The 19,930-nt window shown below is 39.8% G+C and overlaps 1 long non-coding RNA gene across 1 annotated transcript in view; it reads left to right on the top strand.

The window, feature by feature from the left end:
* Positions 1-11,334, top strand: part of LOC134299426 (uncharacterized) — a 105,875-nt gene extending 94,541 nt beyond the window's left edge. Inside the window, exon 5 of the long non-coding RNA XR_010006635.1 lies at positions 11,129-11,334. This is a non-coding gene — a long non-coding RNA (uncharacterized LOC134299426). The remainder of the gene's footprint in view (positions 1-11,128) is intronic.
* Positions 11,335-19,930: the final 8,596 nt, after the last annotated feature.

The following is a 19,930-nucleotide window of genomic DNA, read 5'->3' as shown; positions in this document are numbered from 1 at the left end:
TGAAATATTGTTTGAAATGTAGGTTAGAATTGTTAAAGCAAGTTGGTACAAACACCAGCAACTACATCTCTTCCAAGTTTTACTGTTAGAATTAATGCAGTTTGACACCACTTTAATTGCTATGGTTCCTGGCAGTTGTAGTTTTACAAAGTCTTTCTCTTTCTCTGACAAAGAGTGCTGGTGTCTCACCAAACTACAACTCCAGGATCCAAGGCTAGCTGATCAGGTCACAAATATTGGTCGTTCTGTTAGTATGAGATATAACCATATTAGGTACACAACTGTATGCCTAACTCATCATTGTGTATTTTAACAGACAGACAATCTCTGCTTCATCTCTCCCTCTTTTAAAAATTTCCTAGGCATATTTAGGAAAGGTATTTTCATTCACTGCACCAAGGGACTAGATTAAGTGTTACCTACTTTTCACATTGCTGCTTTTTTGCTTTTGCATTCTCTCTCTCTCTTTCCCTCTGCTGCTGTTTTAATTGGATCATTATGACCTGCATTGAGGCTATCATGGATGTGCATAAATATTGAAACACGCACATTTCTACATAAAACTGTATCAAACTTGGGTACATTTTGTGTTTCATTTTTACTAAGAATCTTGATGTAGGACAGACATCACTGTCAGGAACTGATAAAGCTTTCATACTCAATTACCATTTGTAATTTCTCCACACTACTTCTGCACCACCAATGTCAAAGGTCAGGCACCAGCCAGTAAGATAAATATAGTTTATTCAAAAATAACTCAAAAAGCTCAGCACAAAGTCCAGAGAGCTCACAACACTTTAACTTCAGTGTGATTAAACAGTTCAGAGCAAAGAAAACTCAAAAACGCAAACCGGAATATAATCTGGATTATCCGGAGATATAATCCGGATTAAAACCAAAGTGCTTGAAAACAGCTCAAAATTGCAAAGCAAGGTCAAAACAGCAAAACAAACAAAAGCAAGAGTTATCAAAGGCCCAAAACCTCCCCAAAACCCAAAAGCACAGCAGAATGCCCAAAACTAAAGAGAAAGCCCCAACCGGGCTAAAGTTCTTTGCCAAAAGCGGCACAGGCAATAAAGCAGGAAAACACTGAGGCAATAGCGGCAAGCTGCTGCAGAGTCAAAAGCCAAGCCAGATGTCAAGGGAATGAAACGTCGTAGCGAAGTCAAACCGGTCCGGAGACAGGATTGGAGAACAGCGTTGGAGTCGAAGCCGAAGCCAGCAGTCAGCCATGGAAGTCAGCCACAGAGACGAGAATGATGCCAAGCTGAGTTAAAGAGCGAAGAGATATGCCAAGTCGAGTTCCAGTCCAAGGTCCAAAGGGTGAAGTCATCACAGCTAGGTCCACGTTGCGGAATAACACAAAGAGCCAAGACAACGGAGGCGAGCAGCAGCTAATGCAAAATAGTAATAACAATGCAGTCCACACAGAAAACCCACACAGTTCCAGTCCTCTGTTGTAAAATAACCCGGATCAAACTTACATCGGTTGCAAAGCCCCAAGCCTGTCTTTGGAGTCAAATACAGGAAACCCAATGGCGCCCAACAACACCTTGGCACACACAAGGGACAATGGCCACAAAACCCCAATTTATTTAGGTTTCCTTGGGCGTCCAAACAACCAATGCCTTAGGATCAGGTGTCCCAAACTCCTCATCAGAATCCAAGCTTCTGAAGAAACCCAAGCCTCTCCTGCGTCCTCAGCATCCATGGGCCCCGTTTCCTCCCCGGAGCTCGTGCCCAGTCAATGCCAACCCCTTCCGCCACCACCGGGTCCTCAACAGTCATTTCCACCTCAGGATTCCTTTCCAACTCCCCAAATGAATCCTCATCTGAAGTTTCCTCATCTATCTCCCTGACTCTCTTCCTATGTAAATCTTCCAGCGAGCCCTCATTGCAAGGATTCTTCCTTCCCCTCCTGATCCTACCATTATCACACACAGCCTCAGAAGACTCATTCACAACAACCAAAAATTTTAAAAAATCAAGGAAAAATAAATGATAAAATTACCCAATAAATTACCAATCTCTCTTTCTATAAAAATGTAATGTATGTTTTTCCAATGCAGTAAACAAAAAACTACTAGACAAAATGACACCAAATTTGGCCACAATATACAAACACATCCAAGGTATGTCCTTCACTAAAAATAATAAAAATCCTACAGAAATTAACCAGAATTAGCATAAAAACCCCCAAAGCCAAAACACACCAACCGTTGTGAGGTGAGCGTCTCAAGAGCATGCCAGTAAACAGAGTCCCAGCCAAGCATTACATCGGATTCAACTACATTTCTCAGAAGACCTCGTGACCATGCCAAAGAAAGAGAGCTGCATATGCAGGCTTACTTCTTCTCTCCCTTCCTTCCCTCTTCCTTCTCTCTGCCATGGAGGCTAGCAACGCCACCTTCAGCAACCACAGTAGCCCCAGCCAAGGCGCCTGCATCATGGTGAGTGAGAGAGAAAAAAAAAATTGAGTCCCATTCTTTTCAATTTGAAGAACCCAGCACCATATATTTACCACTTTAAAAAAAAGAGTGGAGGTCTCACCTTCTCCTTCTTAAAAGGGTGACATATAATTTGGAAAGAGGGGGATTTAATAATTTAATAATTAATAAAAGTTGGGTCTATACTACTTCCATTGAGAGGAGTAAGAAATGTGTAGGAAAATGTTTTGGGGGAAGACCTTATAAAGATGAGGGAAGCCAGCACCCCATATTTCCCCCTTTAAAAAAGGAATAGGGGACTCACCTTCCTCTTCTTAAAAGGGCAAGAGATACTTTGGAAAGGGAGCATTAGGGGGTGATGGCTTCTCCTTTGAAAGAATGGGGATTAGTATTATATAAAAGGGGAGTGGGTATGGGGTGATGTTTTCCCTTTTTCATATCCATTTTATATAACACTGGCCCTTCAAGAGAATGGGGGGTCTCAGCCTTCCCTGTCTTAAAGGGGTGAATGATGTTCCAAGGATTGTGTGTGTGTGTGTGTGTGTGTGTATAGTTCATTTTTCCAACACAGTAAACAGGCTGCTCCCTACCTAGGAGGATCCAGTCCATTACTGATAACAGGCACCAGTTTAGGACAGGACGGCATCCTTGGTATTGGTTGGAAAGGAGTAACAGGGTTAGTTGTCATCAGCACTATGGGTGGGACCTGATACCATTATGTTGAAAACCACATAATTCATCTATAAAATAAAAATATGAAGTATGTTGTGAAAACAGAAAGAACTGCACTAGTCCACAGGAGTCTTTCCCTTTCCTTCAATTGATATTTGATTGACATTATCCTGTAGGAATTCCAACAAACCTAAATATACATTTAATAAATATGTGAAAATAATATGCTGTAAAAGGTTTTACAGAATGACTCTTGGACAGTGAAAAGGGCATGGAAGAAGTAACCATTTCAACTGACTGATTTGCTCTTTATGCTACATTTCTTATGTTTTTGAATTGGTAGCTCAGCAAATGTCAGGTTTAATCACTTACAAAATAGTAAAGAATACTGTCCCTTTCATAAAGTTGTGGATATTACAGAAAAGGCACTGGGTCATGCTTCATAATTACATCAAAGAGTCCATAGAAGTTTCAGTTTGAAGTGAAACCTCTCTTAATTTTCCTGCTGTCAAGCTTGTCCTCAAATGTCAGCCTATTGATTGACAAACAAATCATTAGACACGGGGGTGGAGTTGACATGCTTTGCTTGTAAAAAACAAAGAAGATTGTTGGAGCTGTAAATAGTGACAAGCTGCCTATTTATTAGGCAATTTGGGGAAAAATCTGTGAAAAGTACAACGATTACTGGAAATTGTTTGATACCATTACATTTAAAAATATTTCATAGCTATTTGTACAACATTCTAAAGTATATTTTATTAAGTTTTTTAAAATTTATTTTCACAGTAGATCATGGAAGTATACAGATGAGGACATGACTGAGAGGTCATCATTAACTTGTTTGGGGCAGGATATAAAGTGTATTATGAAGTCACAAACCCTCCATGACATCCTTCCTACTATTTTATCCAATCATGCTATCACTTAACTTCCCAAAAAATTAAAGCTTTTGCAGATATTAGAAAAGGTGGAAGAAACTGTCAAGGCCAGACGCCAGCTGATGGATGAAAATACAGTTTATTGTATAAACAACTCAAAAAAGCTACTAAAACAAACACAGGAGCTTAAACTTCAGTGTGAAACAGACATTTAAACTGAAAAAACTCCAAAAAATCAAACTGGAAAATAATCTGGATTATCCAGAGATATAATCCGGATTAAAACAAAACTGCTTAGATTCATCTCAAAGTTGCAGGGCAAAATGGAGAAGACAAAACAAACTACGGGCTGAATTCCCAAGGAATCAAAATAAACAGAATCCCAACTGGGTTACAAAACAGAGTTCAAAGATTCAAAACAAACAGCGTCCCAAACCGGGCTGAACTTTGCCACTGGAAGCAGCACAAACAACCCGGTGCCAAAAACAAGTAATGAAGAGCAAAGAGTTACTGCAGGGTCAGAAGCCAAGCCAATGACCCATGACAGAGCGTAACTGCAGAACCAGGAATAAAGCCGGAATTGGGAGCGGAGCATTACTTCAGGGTCAGGAACGAAGCCAGCGGTCGGTGACAAAAAGTAATCGCAGAACCAGGAATAAAGCCAGAATTGGGAGTGGAGCATTACTTCAGGGTCAGGAATGAAGCCAGCAGTCGGTAATGGAGAATAGTTACAGGATTGAGAACGAAGTCAAGCCAGAATAGGGAGCGAAGAATAATGCCAAAACGATGTCCAGTCCAAGGTCCAAGATGAGAAGTCGTCACAGCAAAGTCCTCGTCAATGGGTTGACACAAGTAGCCAAAACGACGGAGGCGAACTAATGCAGACAGTAATCACAATGCAGTCTAAAGAAAACCCACACAGTTCCAACCCCCATCGTAGAAGTATCCCGGAATAAACTTATGTCAGTTGCACAGTCTCAAGCCAGTCTTCAGGAACACTAACACGAAACCCAATGGCGCCCAACAACCACTTTGCCACACGCAAGGACCCAATGGCCAAATGCCCACAATTTATTTACAATTCATCTTCAGAACTTGAGCTGGGCACCGCCCTTCCCACAGGTTGTTTCCATTCCTCATCTGAGCTGAAACCACCCTGCCGACACCCAGACCTACCCTCAGCTGTGGAACTATTCCCACTCCTCCAATTAGACAATCTTGGGTCTGATCCTGAAGGACTCCAGGTTTCCTCAGCATCCCCATCACCAGTGAGCCCAGTCTCCCTATCACAATCCTCTGGAGCGCGTGTCCACTCCATGCCATCCTCTTCAGCCCGTGCCACATCCCCAACATCCATTTCAAGCCCTTCATCCCCTTCAAAACCCTCAAGCAAATCCTTATCTGTTGATTCCTCAAATATCTCTTTAAGCCTCTTTCTCTGTAACTCCTCAAATGAGTCTTGCTCCTGAGGAGTCTTTCTTCTCTTCCTGCTACTATCAGTAGTATCATTGACTCCAGAAGGCTCATTCACAACAGAAACAGTCCACTCTCCTGTCCAGCAATTCAACCTTCCTCTTTTAATCTACTTTTACTACTGTAATTTAAGTGCTGCTTTTTGTCATGGCCTTGGGCCCGTACAATAAACTATTTTGATGGATGATAATTTAAGCAAGTGTAGATGCTGGATCAGAATTCAATAGAAAATCTATTTGGTACAGCATAACAAGTTAAAAAGTTCTCTGACATCTAAAATTAAAAAAAAACTACAAAAGCTATCTCCTTGATTTTAGCTACAATGACACAATCTAACCAGGGCATCACCCCCCCCCCCCCAACTTTCAGAAAGATTCCCACATCTACTGATTTGGGGAGGGGGAGAGATTTAAAATTTTGACAAAAACTTTTTTTAAAAGCCACAACATCAATCACATATGTGATTTTATCTGTTTATGATTTGTTTTTATTGCTGAGTTTTATATTGCTTATTTATATTTATTTATATTGCCTTGTCCCCATGTAAGCCACCCCGAGTCTCCTTGGGGAGATGGGGCGGGGTATAAAAATAAAATAATAATAATAATAACGATAGAATTATTATTATTATTATTATTATTATTATTATTATTATTATTATTATTAACTATCCCCTTGGACATCTCTATATGACATACATCATAACATAGAATTTCAACTTAGGGATTTTCTTCCCAGTCTAGCACAGATTTATTATCAGTCCTCTTTGCAGATTCAATAATTTATTGGAACTCTAAATTGTGTGGCTGGTTGCTGCTACAGATGGACAGCAGCTGTCCCCTACCTTATTGGGGCTTTCTGGTGTGTGCAGGCTTGCCCTACCACAATGGTGACAGGCAACCTGAGTCTCCTTAATTTAAAGAGGAATTGCCTGTTTGAAGTCACCCCTTGGTATAATTTGCTTGTGCTGAAAATGAAACTGATTTTGGGAGACTTACTAGGCTTACTGAACTTTAACAAAAAATCATAGTTGAGTGTTTTGAGTCTTAAGTTATTTGTGTGGGCGGCCCTTGCATTCCCTAATATCATCTCATATGTACAGATCTTACAAAATAGATGTGACATACGAGGCACAAATGACTTCTTACACAGCCCAGGTTTGTTTCTCTCTGGATTGCCTTAAAAAAAGCTACTAAAAGCACAAGCCTCTCCATTTTCATATATGGAACCCCAGTGGTGTAGTGGGTTAAACCACTGAGCTGCTAAACTTGCCGACCAAAACATTGGCGGTTTGAATCTGGTGAGCGGGGTGAGCTCCTGCTGTTAGCCCTAGCTTCTGCCAATCTAGCAGTTTGAAAACATGCAAATGTGAGTAGATTAATAGGTACCACCAGAGCCAGCCCAATATAATTTTCAAGTGTAGGCGAAAAGAATTTTGCCCCCCCCCCAAACCTTTTGCATTCTTTGGATAGTTCCCTACAGAAAAAAATATGTGGGTTGTCAGGGGTGCTGTGAGCCTCATGAAGGTAAATGGTAGGGAAAGCTTTCATTTCCCTCCTGACATCCTCCTTCATCACTCATAAGATATGGAAAGAGGTTGGTGGAGGTCTCAGGAGAAGGTAGGTTTCATTATTGCTGCTATAGCCAGCAATGACATGGGGAGGGGGCAGGAGTGGATGGCCATTCCATGTTCCTGCCCTCCTGGATCTGGGGGGCACAGGATGGCTGCCAGGACACCTGCAATCAGTTCCACATAGAAACTATTTTAACCCATTAAATGGCTTTCATTGGATTAACTCATATCAGCATGTGTGTGTTTTGTGACCACCTACAGGCTGACCCAACTCCATCGCAGCCTAAATGGTCAATGTAGATAGGGTCTTTGGTGGAAGAAGCTGAAGGCCTTGTAAAAATATAACTCCAATGATTATATACCAAAGAATGCTTGTGCTTCACCTGACTAAAAACCCCAGGATTCCAAAGTGTTGAGCAGTTAAAGTGGAGCCAAACTGTATTTATTAATTAACTAAACTAAACTGAATTGAATAGACAGAATAAAGAATTGTTATCTTTCTTTAGTGTTCTTCTGATGGCATTACCTATTTCTTTTAGAGTGAGTACTACTCCATAAAGGTAAAGGTAAAGGTTTCCCCTTGATATTAAGTCTAGTTGACTCTGACTCTGGTGGTGGTGCTCATCTCCATTTCTAAGCCAAAGAGCTGGCGTTATCTGTAGATGCCTCCAAAGTCATGTGGTTCCAACTATATTAATTTTACAGTGTAAATGTACCTTATTTAGATTATCACGATTATAATCTATATATAATCAAGTGCTTTTAAAAACAAGAATATCAAATTGGAAACAAGATTTCTAAATCTATCCCAAAGGAAAAATATTTGAATGTGCTGTTAGATTTTTTTCAATTATTCACTTTTAAAACAAGTAAGGAGGGAGGGAACTATATTTTAGGCAAGAACTCATCTTGATGTCCTACGGTGGCTAGGGGAGCTTTTGCACAGCTAAAACTTGTGTGCCAGTTATGCTCATACTTTGGGAAGTCTGATTTAGTCATGGCAATCCATGCTCTTGTTACATCCCGAATAGACTACTGCAATGTGCTCTACATGGGGTTGCCTTTGAATACTGTTTGGAAGCTTCAATTAGTCCAACAAATGGCAGCCAGATTGCTCACTGGACCAGCGTACAGGGAGCATACCACCGCACTGTTACTTCAGCTCCACTGGCTGCCAGTCTGCTACTGAGCATAATTCAAAGTGCTGCCTTTAGCCTATAAAGCCCTTAGCAGTTCTGGCCCAGCTTACTTGTCTGAATGTATCTCCCTCTATGATCCACCTCACAGGTTAAGATTGTCGGGGGTGGCACTGCTCTCAATCTCACCACCCTCGCAGGCGTCATTGGTGGAGATAAGAGACACAACCTTTTCATTGGTGGCCCCCCATCTGTGGAACTCTTTCTCTAAATAAATTAGGTCCTCCCCCCTCCCTCCTGTCCTTTAGGAAAAAACCTCAAAACATTGTTCTGGATCCAAGCTTTTGAGCAGTAGATGGAGTAATAATTAACAAGAATGATTTCTGTGGTCAACAATGGACAGACTCTAGATTATGACATTGAATTGGTGTAATTTTTAAATGATGTTTTATACTTGATGTTTTTAACTAATTGTTTTAACTGTATTTGTTCTTATTGTTGTGTTGGCATTTAATGGTTGTCAGTTATAAGGCTGCCCTGAGTCCCCCTCCTGGGGTGAGAAGGACGGGATATAAATATAGTAAATAAATAAATAAATAAATGTTCTGTAAAGCAGATTGACAAATTCTATCCTAAAATGAAACTCGCCCCTCTCATCAATCTACTAAAACATCAGTGATCTTTCCCACTTCTACCAATTTAGGACATAGAAATGAGGGAGGGTGGGAGTTGGAAAAGTTGGAATATCACTCAATGGTACACAATGATCCCAACATTTGACTTGGCTTAATGGCAGATGTGATTTCCTCCTTAAATCTGCTTGATTAAGGTCTTAATTTTTTTATTTGCTTCCTTCTGAATCACTTACATGATAGCATGCCAGCTGTAATGTGGCATTAGAGGGTGGGATTTTCCTCCTCTCCTCTCCATTCCCCTCACTGTTTCAATATTATTTTATAGTTTATATTTATATTTGCATTTTTGTGGTTTTTAAATGATGGAATTGTGTAATTGCACTGAAGTCACAACAATAATAACAAAAATATGTGGTAGTGCAGGAAGATGAGGCCATGAGGATGTGCAGAGGTAAGATTGTGGGGCTACAGATTGGTGAATTGGCAAAGAGCGGTTTAATATTGAAGGTGCTCAACACAGTATGTATCCGCTATCAAAGATAATGCAAGTGTAGTGGATTAGCAGGTTAATGAGACAACATTTTATATGATACAGACTAACCCAACAGACACACATGAGGGGAACAAAAATGACATTTTATAGGATAGATGTGGCAGAGTTCCCTTCCCCCATGTATAGTCAACATGTTCAAAGTGCTGTAGTTCTGCACAAGATTCTTCTTGCTATGATAGCCATGATTAAAGCTTGTCACACAAAAGGTTTAATGAAACACAGAGCATGTTCGGAGCTAAGCTATAATGAGGAGGAAATGTTACTTGATAAGTAGGCAGCTGCCTTCTACACCAGCAGAATGTGTTGCTGAGTTACCATTCACCAAGTTAGAGTGACAGAAATGAAGCAACTGTGGAATTAGGTTGCAAGTCTTTTCTTAAAACCTTTTCTCCATCTCTCTCCCCCTCCCACTACTAGTTTTAAGTCATTGGAGTTGTGTCTTAGGGAAAATCTTCAGTTTTAGCTAATCAATGAAAATACATGAAACCTATCCACAGATCAAGGTTCTTTTAAAACACATTAAGCATGGTTTTGATCTCATTAACTGGTAAGAAAAATATATTTTCTCTCCATTCGAGTGTCTTTTAAAAAAAGAAAATAAAAAGTCTTCTAGAAACCTGAACAATCAAGGGAGCCAAATAGTTTGATAGTCAATATGTTAAGGAAAGCAATGCAAAAGCAAACCAAATGCTTTTCCCTAGTGATTGACCAGACACTGAGCATTTAATAGATGCTTTGATCTTCTCAAAGGAGATGGGTATTTCTAAATATTCCCATCTAAATTCTGAACTGATAGGAAGGGCAATTATGCAAGTTACATGATTTACTGCTTCGGAAACACCGTTGACAGAACTACTGAGGCAAAATAAGGAAGAGGGAAGAACTGAACTGAAATATCCAATTACCTAGGAATACACAAATCCATGTCTGAGGCATTGCTTCTGTGGATTGCCCTACGAGACTGTTCTGAAACAAATTTAACATCAAGTATCAGAGGGTTGTTTTCTCTTCTTCTTCTCTCTCTCTCTCTCTCCCCCCCCCCCCCCTTCCCAATCTCTGCTGACAATATTTCAGATACAGCCAAAACAAATATGGAGTCCTTGGCAGTTCAATAAATTATTGAAGCCAGCTTTGCTTTAGTCGGTTCTCTGGGGTACATATCAGTAAAGGACTATGGATGGGGCAATGTGAGGCTTTTGAACTTTGCCTCTAATTCTCGGATTTCTGCTTCACCCTTCTTAAACAATCCACTACAAGGGAAAGGATTATGTGCTCTATTTATATGCTTCCCCAACAGTCAAGGGGAAAAGGGATGAGAACCTTCAGTTCTGAGCAGGAAGGACTTGAAATTTTGTAGGTCTTTGATTATTTTCTATACACATTTTTTTCCCCCAAATGAGACTGTATTCTCCTGAGTGAGGTGGGAAAAGAGACTGATGACAGAAAACAAAGATAACCATTAAAACAACGCCAAATATAATTGCTAGTACTGTGAGCTACATGTGTTTAATAATCACAAAGGATAGATGGAAACATTCATATTCTAAATGAAAGAGCAAACCTAGCAACAATGCCTAGGAAAAGAAGTTGGTCTCATTTTGGCCAGTTTCTCACATTCATCTGATGGCATCAAAGCTGTTATAACACCACTTCATTCTGCTTATTTTAGTCAACATGGGAATAAAAGTTCTTTTCCTTAATGTGAAAAATTGAGAGCTTGTGGATGGAATTCACCTTACCTCTCTTTCAATCCCTTCCAAGATATTCCAAAGCTTTGAAAAAAATTGGACTACAATTCCCAGAATCCCCTCTATACAGCAGACATGGTTCATATCCCTGCTGGCTTGTCCAAAAAGGTAAGCAAAAGTATAAAAATAGAAGAGGATGAATGAGGGGGGAGGAGAGAGAATGAGGAAGATTGTCTAAAAGAGTAACATTTGCCAGCCCTGAGACTATCCCAATTTCAGGAAAAATAGAATTGGTTCTTAAATAGTAACAGTGTGGTAAAAACAGATTAAAATATAATATACTTAAAATGGCCATTAAAATTCACAGCCCCCATCCCACCCAACCTCCCCAAAGCCTGCCCCCTACACTTCTCCAAATGCTTGCTGGCAGAAGAAGGTTTTGGCCTGCTTGCGGAAGGCAGGAAGGGATGGGGCCATCCTGGTTTCTCTTGGGAGGGAGTTCCACAGTCTGGGAGCAGTCACTGAAAAGGCCCTCTCTCGTGTTCCCACCAAGCGTACTTGAGTGGGTGGAGGGACTAAGAGAGATCCATCCCCAGTAGATCTTAGATGGCTACCAAGTTCATAGAAAGAGATATGGTCTTTCAGACAACCTGGAACAGAGCCATATAGGGTTTTGTATGTGAAAACCAGCACTTTGAATTGTGCTCAGAAACATGTTGGCAGCCATTAGAGATGTTGCAACAAAGGAGTTGTATGCTCCCTGTAGCCATCCCCAGTTTGGCTGCAGCTTTTGGACCACCTGAAGTTTCTGAGCACTTTTTAAAGGCAGCCTCATGTAGGGTGCATCGCAGCAGTCCAACTGGGATGTATCCAAGGCATGTACCACCATGGTCAGATCTGACTTCTCCATGAATGGGTGCAGTTGGCACACTCACTTTAACTGTGCAAAAGCACTCATGGTCACTGATCTGAACTTGGGCTTCCAGGTTCAGAGCCGGATCCAGGAGTACCCCCAAACTGCAAACTTGTATTTTCTGGGGGAGTGAGAACCCATCTAACACAAGCTGAATCCCTATTCCCAGATCTGTCTTACAACTGACCAGGAACACCACTTCTGTCTTGTCTGGATTTAAGCTTCAATTTGTTTGCCCTCATCTCGTCTATTACAGCTGCCAGGTACCAGTTTAACACAGGAGCTACTGCCTTGGAATTAGGTGGAAAGGAGTGATAAAGTTGGCCATCATCTGTGTATAGATGACACCACACTCCAAAACTCCAGATGACCTCTCCCAGCTGTTACTCACCAAATGTGCTGTGATGAACAGGAGTTCTCTGTGGCTATTGCTATGGAGATGGATGGCATGGTTAAGTGCCATCCCTTTTTACATGGAGCATCATGGAACATGGGGAAAACAGAATGTTGACATTGGCCCATGTAAGGATTTGTAATGCCCTTCTCTGAAAACATGGTGAGCAGTTGCAAGTCAGTGTAGAGAGACAGTGCTGAGAAAATGGATCTAAATTCTCTAACTTGATATTTTATCATTTAAATGTTCCTAAAATGTTTTTTAGATTTATTTGGGGCCCATGCCACACAAATGAGTTAAGAGTAATTCCTCTAACTCCCTCAAGTCATTCAAGACAATATCAGATTGGCATATGCAACTGCAGCTTGAAATAATGAAGTACGAAAGCCAAATAGAATGCAGGGAATAAAATGATTTGTAGTCTGTCAGGACAAAGCATATCGGTAGCTAAAGGAAACACATTTAGTCTTCACCACAGTGTGTCAAAATTGCATGGGAAATTCAAGTCAGCATTATCTCAAAAGTGAGAAATTAGGTGTTGGGGCCAACATTCTACAAAGCAACATGCCATTGCAAGGAAATAGCCTGTGCAGTTCACCCATCAGTCACACTGACGGTAGGTAATGCCCAGTCAACAAGGACAAATAGATCAAATCTAAATATAATAATTGTGCTGCATGCAGTGACGTTTATGAAATGGTTCATATCTGCAGAGCTGCAGGCAGATGACAATTGTTTCACACAGTACAATCAATCACTAGGGCTTTTCCCCTGCAAGGTAATTTGTGGGAGTTTCTGGTGTCTCAAAGGTAAAAATTTGTCTGGGAATTCATTGAATAAAGTATGGTAAATTAGCCTCTTTCCTATTCTATGTGGCCATTCAATTTTTGTTCCACTCAGGGCTGGTTCATTTATTGCATTTAGGGCTAATTCTTACATTAATTTTCATGAACATATTTTATAATGTAAGTACAGAGCCAGTCCAACAATGAGGCGAATTAAGCGGTCGCTTGGGGTGCAAAACATATGGGGGCGCAGTTGAGACTGCTTTTTCTGTGGATTTCTTGTAAAACATGATGTTTTGATGCTTAATTTGTAAAATCTTAATGTAATTTGATGTTTAATAGGCTTTTCCTTAATTATCCTCCTCATTATCCAACATTTTCGCTTTTATTTTTCAGTGATTGGTTTGGGGGGCACCAAAATTCTGTTCACCTACACTTGAAAAATACCTAGGGCCAGCTCTGTGTTAAGTATATGGGCATCCTTTGCTGGATGTTTCCAGACTGCTTCCATTTTGTTTCCCACACTTCCATATTATCTGTTTTAAGTTTTCAGGCGCTAGAAAACAGATTTAATACTAGATTTCAATCATCAGTTGTGTAGGAGTCCCTTTTCAGAAGCCAACCACATGGCACTTCACCCCTTTTGCTGGAGGAAAGGAGAATTTTCAGTTGACAGTCTTGTCTTTTGATGGAGCTGAAGGAGCCTGGTGTAAAGAATGCTTGAGGAAGAGAGGAAGAAAATAACAGCAATCCATTCACCTGTCAGCCAAGTGAGCCAACCCACTTCACACCATCAAAGAGACTCTTTCTGAAGTAGTGAGGCTGGTCTTCTCCAGACAGCCTTACTAGCCCCAGAGAACCAAAGAACTTTCTGTGAAATTTTGAAGGAAACAATATTTTGTACCAAGGTGCATCTTGTAATTCTTATAAAGCTAAACTTTGCAAGCAGGTAGAGAACCAGCAGCATTCTTTTACAATATTATTCTGAAATGTTATTTATAACTTTATACTAAAAAATCCCCAAGGAGCTTTCATGGCAATGGCTGCCACTTTTATTTGATGGCATCTATTTTCTATAATAGTATTCTTGAAATATGTCTTTATTATAGGCATTTTTATGCTACCCTTCAATCACATTTCAAGGTACTTTTTTAAAAAGGTTTCCTAATACATGTTTTAGATGTATGCATGAATAAGACCCAAGCATGCCAATTTGATTGTTACCATGAATATAAGACAACTTCTAATCAGAAATAACATCCTATCTTATGGACCTGAAAGGGACATATTTTTTAAAACTGAATGAATTACCTTTATGAATGTAATTGCTGAGACTCTATTTTAGTGACACTAGAGGGATTTCTTGAATTTTTTAATCTTTATTATTTATGCCTCTGTTTCATCCCTGCCCCCTTTCTCAAAAGTAATACAAATATTAAGAGAATGAAAAGGAATCATGCATTAGATCTTAGAATTCTTCATTATATTTTAAAAGTCCTGCTGGCTCCAAAAAAAAGGGTGGGAAAACACAGGTTTTCAAAGGCAAGTTGTCTTAAATGTACCTTTTCTCTCAGTCTCCTTTTAACCTTTCCTCATTCTTATCCCAGAGGTTTGGTTGCCCTTTAGTGTCCAAACAATCTGCCCTATCTATCCACTGCTGTTCTGAAAATTTATGGCACGGCTAGACATCTGTATCCACTGTTAAAAATAGTCTCAGGAGGAACAAAAATATTTAATCTGGTAATAATTATTACAACAGTAAAACCTTCCTTTTAAAAATGTTATGATGAAAAGTGGGTTCAAGTTTCAGGGCACCATGTGGTTCTTTGTGAAGTCATGTAAACTATCTTCTTCTTTTATCAATGTGGTTTTCAACCATACCAAAGGAAATGGACATGATATGTGACAGATTGTCACCAGGATACATCACACTACATTTTATATACTCTGTAGTGTGACACTGTACTTATTGTGTGATAAACTTCTAAATGAGGACAAGTCTGTGAATCTGACAAGAATGGCCTTGATACTGTAAAGTCAATAAGACTTATAATGATGAGATCTATCATAAGCAAAATGTGTGAGGCTGTGAGAAGTCTCATTTTGCACATTGACTGCAGAGAGAGTGATACACTCATGGGAAAGATATAGCTGCTCCGGAGCTATGATGTATACCAGTAAATGGAAGTATGGATATAGAAGTAGAGGCGTCCATGGCATGCTAGAAGCCTCAAATGAATTGTTAAGGGCTAATGGTTTTTTTCTTAACAGTATGCTGGTATGTGTGAGAAGAAGTTTTTATCTATACCAGGACTATTTGTCTTCATTTTTTGGCAAAAAAAACCCTTGTTAAACAAAAAAGGACAAGGAGGTGAAGATGCCATTATTCACACAGAAGATGCAACTCTCGTTAGGGATGCAAATACTTCTTTGTTTTATTCTTTCATGCAATAGTTTGAACTGCTTTATCTTAGATGGATGGGGTTTCAATAATATTGTGTGTTTCTGAATATTGTGTCCCACACACTTCATAGAAACTGTGTTGTCAAAGGCTTTCATGGCCGGGATCACAGGGTTGTTGTATGTCTTTCGGGCTGTGTGGCCATGTTCCAGAAGTATGTTCTCCTGACGTTTCGCCCACATCTATGGCAGGCATCCTCAGAAGTTTATCCATACCTCACAACTTCTGAGGATGCCTGCCATAGATGTGGGTGAAACGTCAGGGGAGAATACTTCTGGAACATGGCCACACAGCCCAAAAGACATATAACAACCCTTCATAGAAACTCTTTTGACATTCCTGGCAGAAAGAATTACTTAGCAACGTGCACTGGGCATTGAAAAAGCCTTGTGATATGTAACTTTGACACCCACCCAAAGCACATGTACTGGAGAGAAACTGATAAAACCATATGCTGTAATTAAGAAATCAGAGTTTTTACAAAACTACATTCTCTCACACTACATTATGTGGCATTTTCCTTATAGATGTGCAGATCAGCTTCTATAATAACTGCAACTGACCTTTGGGTGCTCAAGATGTAGGAAAGACTGAAGACACATAACATAGGCTTTGATTAGCAAAGTGCTCCCTCTTATTTTTACTACCCAATTAACATATGCAAAGGCCTGTATTCCTGGTATTTGTAAAGCAAAACTGATTCGAGGGAAAATTTGCAAAGCCATAAGTGCATGCTATTATTATATGTTCATGCCTACAGAGCAAATGCTATCAAAAGCTGAGGCTGTGAGGTAGATATTGCTTTTTTGGAGTCCACAAAAATGACTTTTCATCATCTTCCTCTTTCTTTTCTGAGCTCATACAATTATCTTAATGCTAAGCACCTCATACACAGCTAGGCTAGCCAGATATGAACAGATTCCTCTCAATCCATTCCTTAATTATTTCACTGGGTCATTCAGACTCATACTCCTACAGAATTCCAATTTTAGTAGGAGAATGTCTGCAATTAATTATGGAACTGGAGTTTGTGCAGTTCACTTTCTCTTGTAGCTCTCCAAGTTCATTATAATCACTTGACTTTTTCACTTCACTATAATCAGTTCTTATAATCACTTTTTAAAAAGTTGCTTGTCTGTGTCCATGGCTGACTTGTAGCCCAACTTCTCTCAGCTCTGTGACCCTAAACAGAATTAAAAGGAGATAAAGATAAAAGCACATAAAAGCAGAAACAGATTTTTTTTAAAAAAATAGAGAAAAAATATATAATCCTAAAACATACATTGCTGCATTTAAAAACAGTTTTAGAACATGTTTTTAAAGTACCTTACCACCTAAATAAAACATGTTGTGTATTTTTAGCGGGTTTTTTGTGGGGAGGGACTTAAGAAAATGGTGGGCTCAGTCAATCAGCTAGTCAATAATAGTAGTAACAATAATTCTAATATAATCTGCAAGCTTCTCAGTTTCTCATATTGTCATGAAAAAGCGAAGATATCATGAGACAATCTGCCTCCTCATGTTCCCGCACCCAACAAGAAGTGAATTATTATTATTATTATTATTATTATTATTATTATTATTATTATTATTATTCCTAGCGTTTTCCCCATAAATTGTAGGGTCCACTTTGCCTGTCTTGGGCATTTCTCATAGAATCATAGAATCATAGAATAGTAGAGTTGGAAGAGACCTCATGGGCCATCCAGTCCAACCCCCTGCCAAAACCAGGAAATTGCATTCAAAGCACCCCCAACAGATGGCCATCCAGCCTCTGCTTAAAAGCCTCCAAAGAAAGAGCCTCCACCACAGTCCGGGGGAGAGAGTTCCACTGCTGAACAGCTCTCACAGTGAGGAGGTTCTTCCTGACGTTCAGGTGGAATCTCCTTTCCTGTAGTTTGAAGCAATTGTTCTGCAGCCTAGTCTGCAGGGCAGCAGAAAACAAGTTTGCTCCCTCCTCCCTATGACTTCCCCTCACATATTTGTACATGGCTATCATGTCTCCTCTTAGCCTTCTCTTCTGCAGGCTAAACATACCCAGTTCTTTAGGCCGCTCCTCATAGGGCTTATTCTCCAGACCTTTGATCATTTTAGTTGCCGTCCTCTGGACACATTTCAGCTTGTCAACATCTCCCTTCAACTGCGGTGCCCAGAATTGGACACAGTATTCCAGGTGTGGTCTAACCAAGGCAGAATAGGGGAAAAAAGAGCCCTTCTTGGTTTTGACAGGTTGATGTGATTGTTTGTACTGCAGCTGCCATTTTGCACTGCCTATAACTGCAGACTGTTGTCCCATTGGTTGGTTATCCAGTTGGCACTGCTGGGAGGTGGAGTGGATTTTGCTGGCCACAAGTATAATACATAAGAAAAATGCATACTACTCTTGACTTTGGTGATAATTACAATGTAAGTCAGAAACACCCGGAAAAGAAATAGAAAAAGGAACTATAAAGGGTTCCAAGAATATAACAGATAAATAGAAGCCTCTATTATGGGAAAATTATAGATATAGATATGGAAGATTGGATATAAATATTAGCTGACCATTGAATATATAATGAGACTGGACACAGAAACTGGGTTGAGTAAGGGCTAATTTATTTAGACAATTTACTTAAACTTCATTGAACTAGAAAGGAGCAAGAATGGGGAGAAACCTACTGTAGGGTCATCATCTGACCTCCTCCTCAGTGCCCTCTCCAGGTGAGCCACCTGAGCCCCAAGGGCAACCTGATAGCTAAGTTGCTCCCATCTGACTATCTATTGGAAGGCAGACCAAAAGAACCCCACTCCCAAGTCACATGACTTAGTGTGAGGGCAAAGCCCCCCCCCCCCAGGCCAATCCCAAGGGATAGTGAAGCTCACACTGCAATGTAGGAGAGAGGGTGGGTTGAAGCAATGAGGAAAGATGACCCTCTATGCTCTCCACCATATCTTTCATCATTGGGCTCTCATCCATTGGATGGTACCCTTCACACAGCATCCTTCATTGTACAGGTATAAGTCTGCATTGCTGACCAACCAGGGAATAATGAAACTGGACACAAAACATTAGGTGAAAAACGGGTACAGTTCTGCATAGATATGTAAATATATGTGGGAAAATGAAGACCAGTGAGGATTTGCTCTTCAGACAGTTACAGGTGCTCCATAAAGTGATGTGCTGAATCTTGAACACTGGCAATGCAAATACAGTTGAAATGTCTCTGATTTTATTCGCCTTCTTGACCACTGACTAGAAATTGAAGGCCATTTTTCAATCCAGTCTCTAAATTGTTTCAACTGTTCTCAGATGGTAACTGTCTCTTCCTTACAGTTGAATGATGGCATTCAACATAGAATATTTTAGAGGACCCAAAAGGGTGGACAGGCTGAGAGCAGAATTGTTACAGTGACAGTACAAATAAAATAAAACAAAAACTCCAAGACACATAGCAAAATAAAAGCCTAAGGATATGCTAATAGTAATCCTTAAGTTGAAAAAGCTATTAGACAACTTCTCTTTACCCGCTTCTGGAGAAATCCTCTAAAATGATTTCTTCCAATTTCACAAAACTGAGATGAATAATTTTGAAGAGCTGCCGGTGTACAACTATTTGCAATAATGCTTCTGTTTTATTTGTTTATTTATTTTAGTTTTCGGTTATTTTATATTGTTTAATTATTGAAGATAGTTTTTTTTTAAAAAAAAAAATGTTGGCTGCCTTGAGCACTATTATGAAAAGTGAACATATTGGATATGTATTTTTCTAATAAACAAAATAAATAAATGAACTTAGAGATGAGTTTAAAGATATGCATAGAAATTGCCTTGAGCAAGCATGTTGAAATTCTGATCTCCAGAAATAAGCACTTATAACCACACTAGTAAGGATTGCTATACTGAAAAGCACTACCATACTGAGAACCATGTTATTATTTCTCAGGATTACATATATCTCTGATCACCACAGTGTTTCTAACATACTAACTGGTTATTAGGATGACAACCCTAAAGGGAAGGATACCAGCAACTCCATGAGAAGAGATAAAAGCAAATCAGTAGATCAGTGGTTGTCAACCTGTGGATCCCCAGGTGTTTTGGCCTACAACTCCTAGAAATCCCAGCCAGTTTACCAGCTGTTAGGATTTCTGGGAGTTGAAGGCCAAAACATCTGGAGACCAACAGTCTGGCAACCACTGCATTAGATGGACAGAAAGACAATGTGTGTGTTTATGTTCACATATACATGTGGGTTGGATAGGAATATCATTGAACAAAGTACAGCTGGCGGGCTGGAATCATAAAGAAAAAGCACTCTATATACCTTTTTATCTTATGT

This window comes from Anolis carolinensis, chromosome 5 (genome assembly GCF_035594765.1).
Source record: "Anolis carolinensis isolate JA03-04 chromosome 5, rAnoCar3.1.pri, whole genome shotgun sequence".
Lineage (NCBI taxonomy): Eukaryota > Metazoa > Chordata > Lepidosauria > Squamata > Dactyloidae > Anolis > Anolis carolinensis.
The sequence above is the reverse complement of the archived record's forward strand: the minus strand, read 5'-3'. Positions and strand labels throughout refer to the sequence as shown.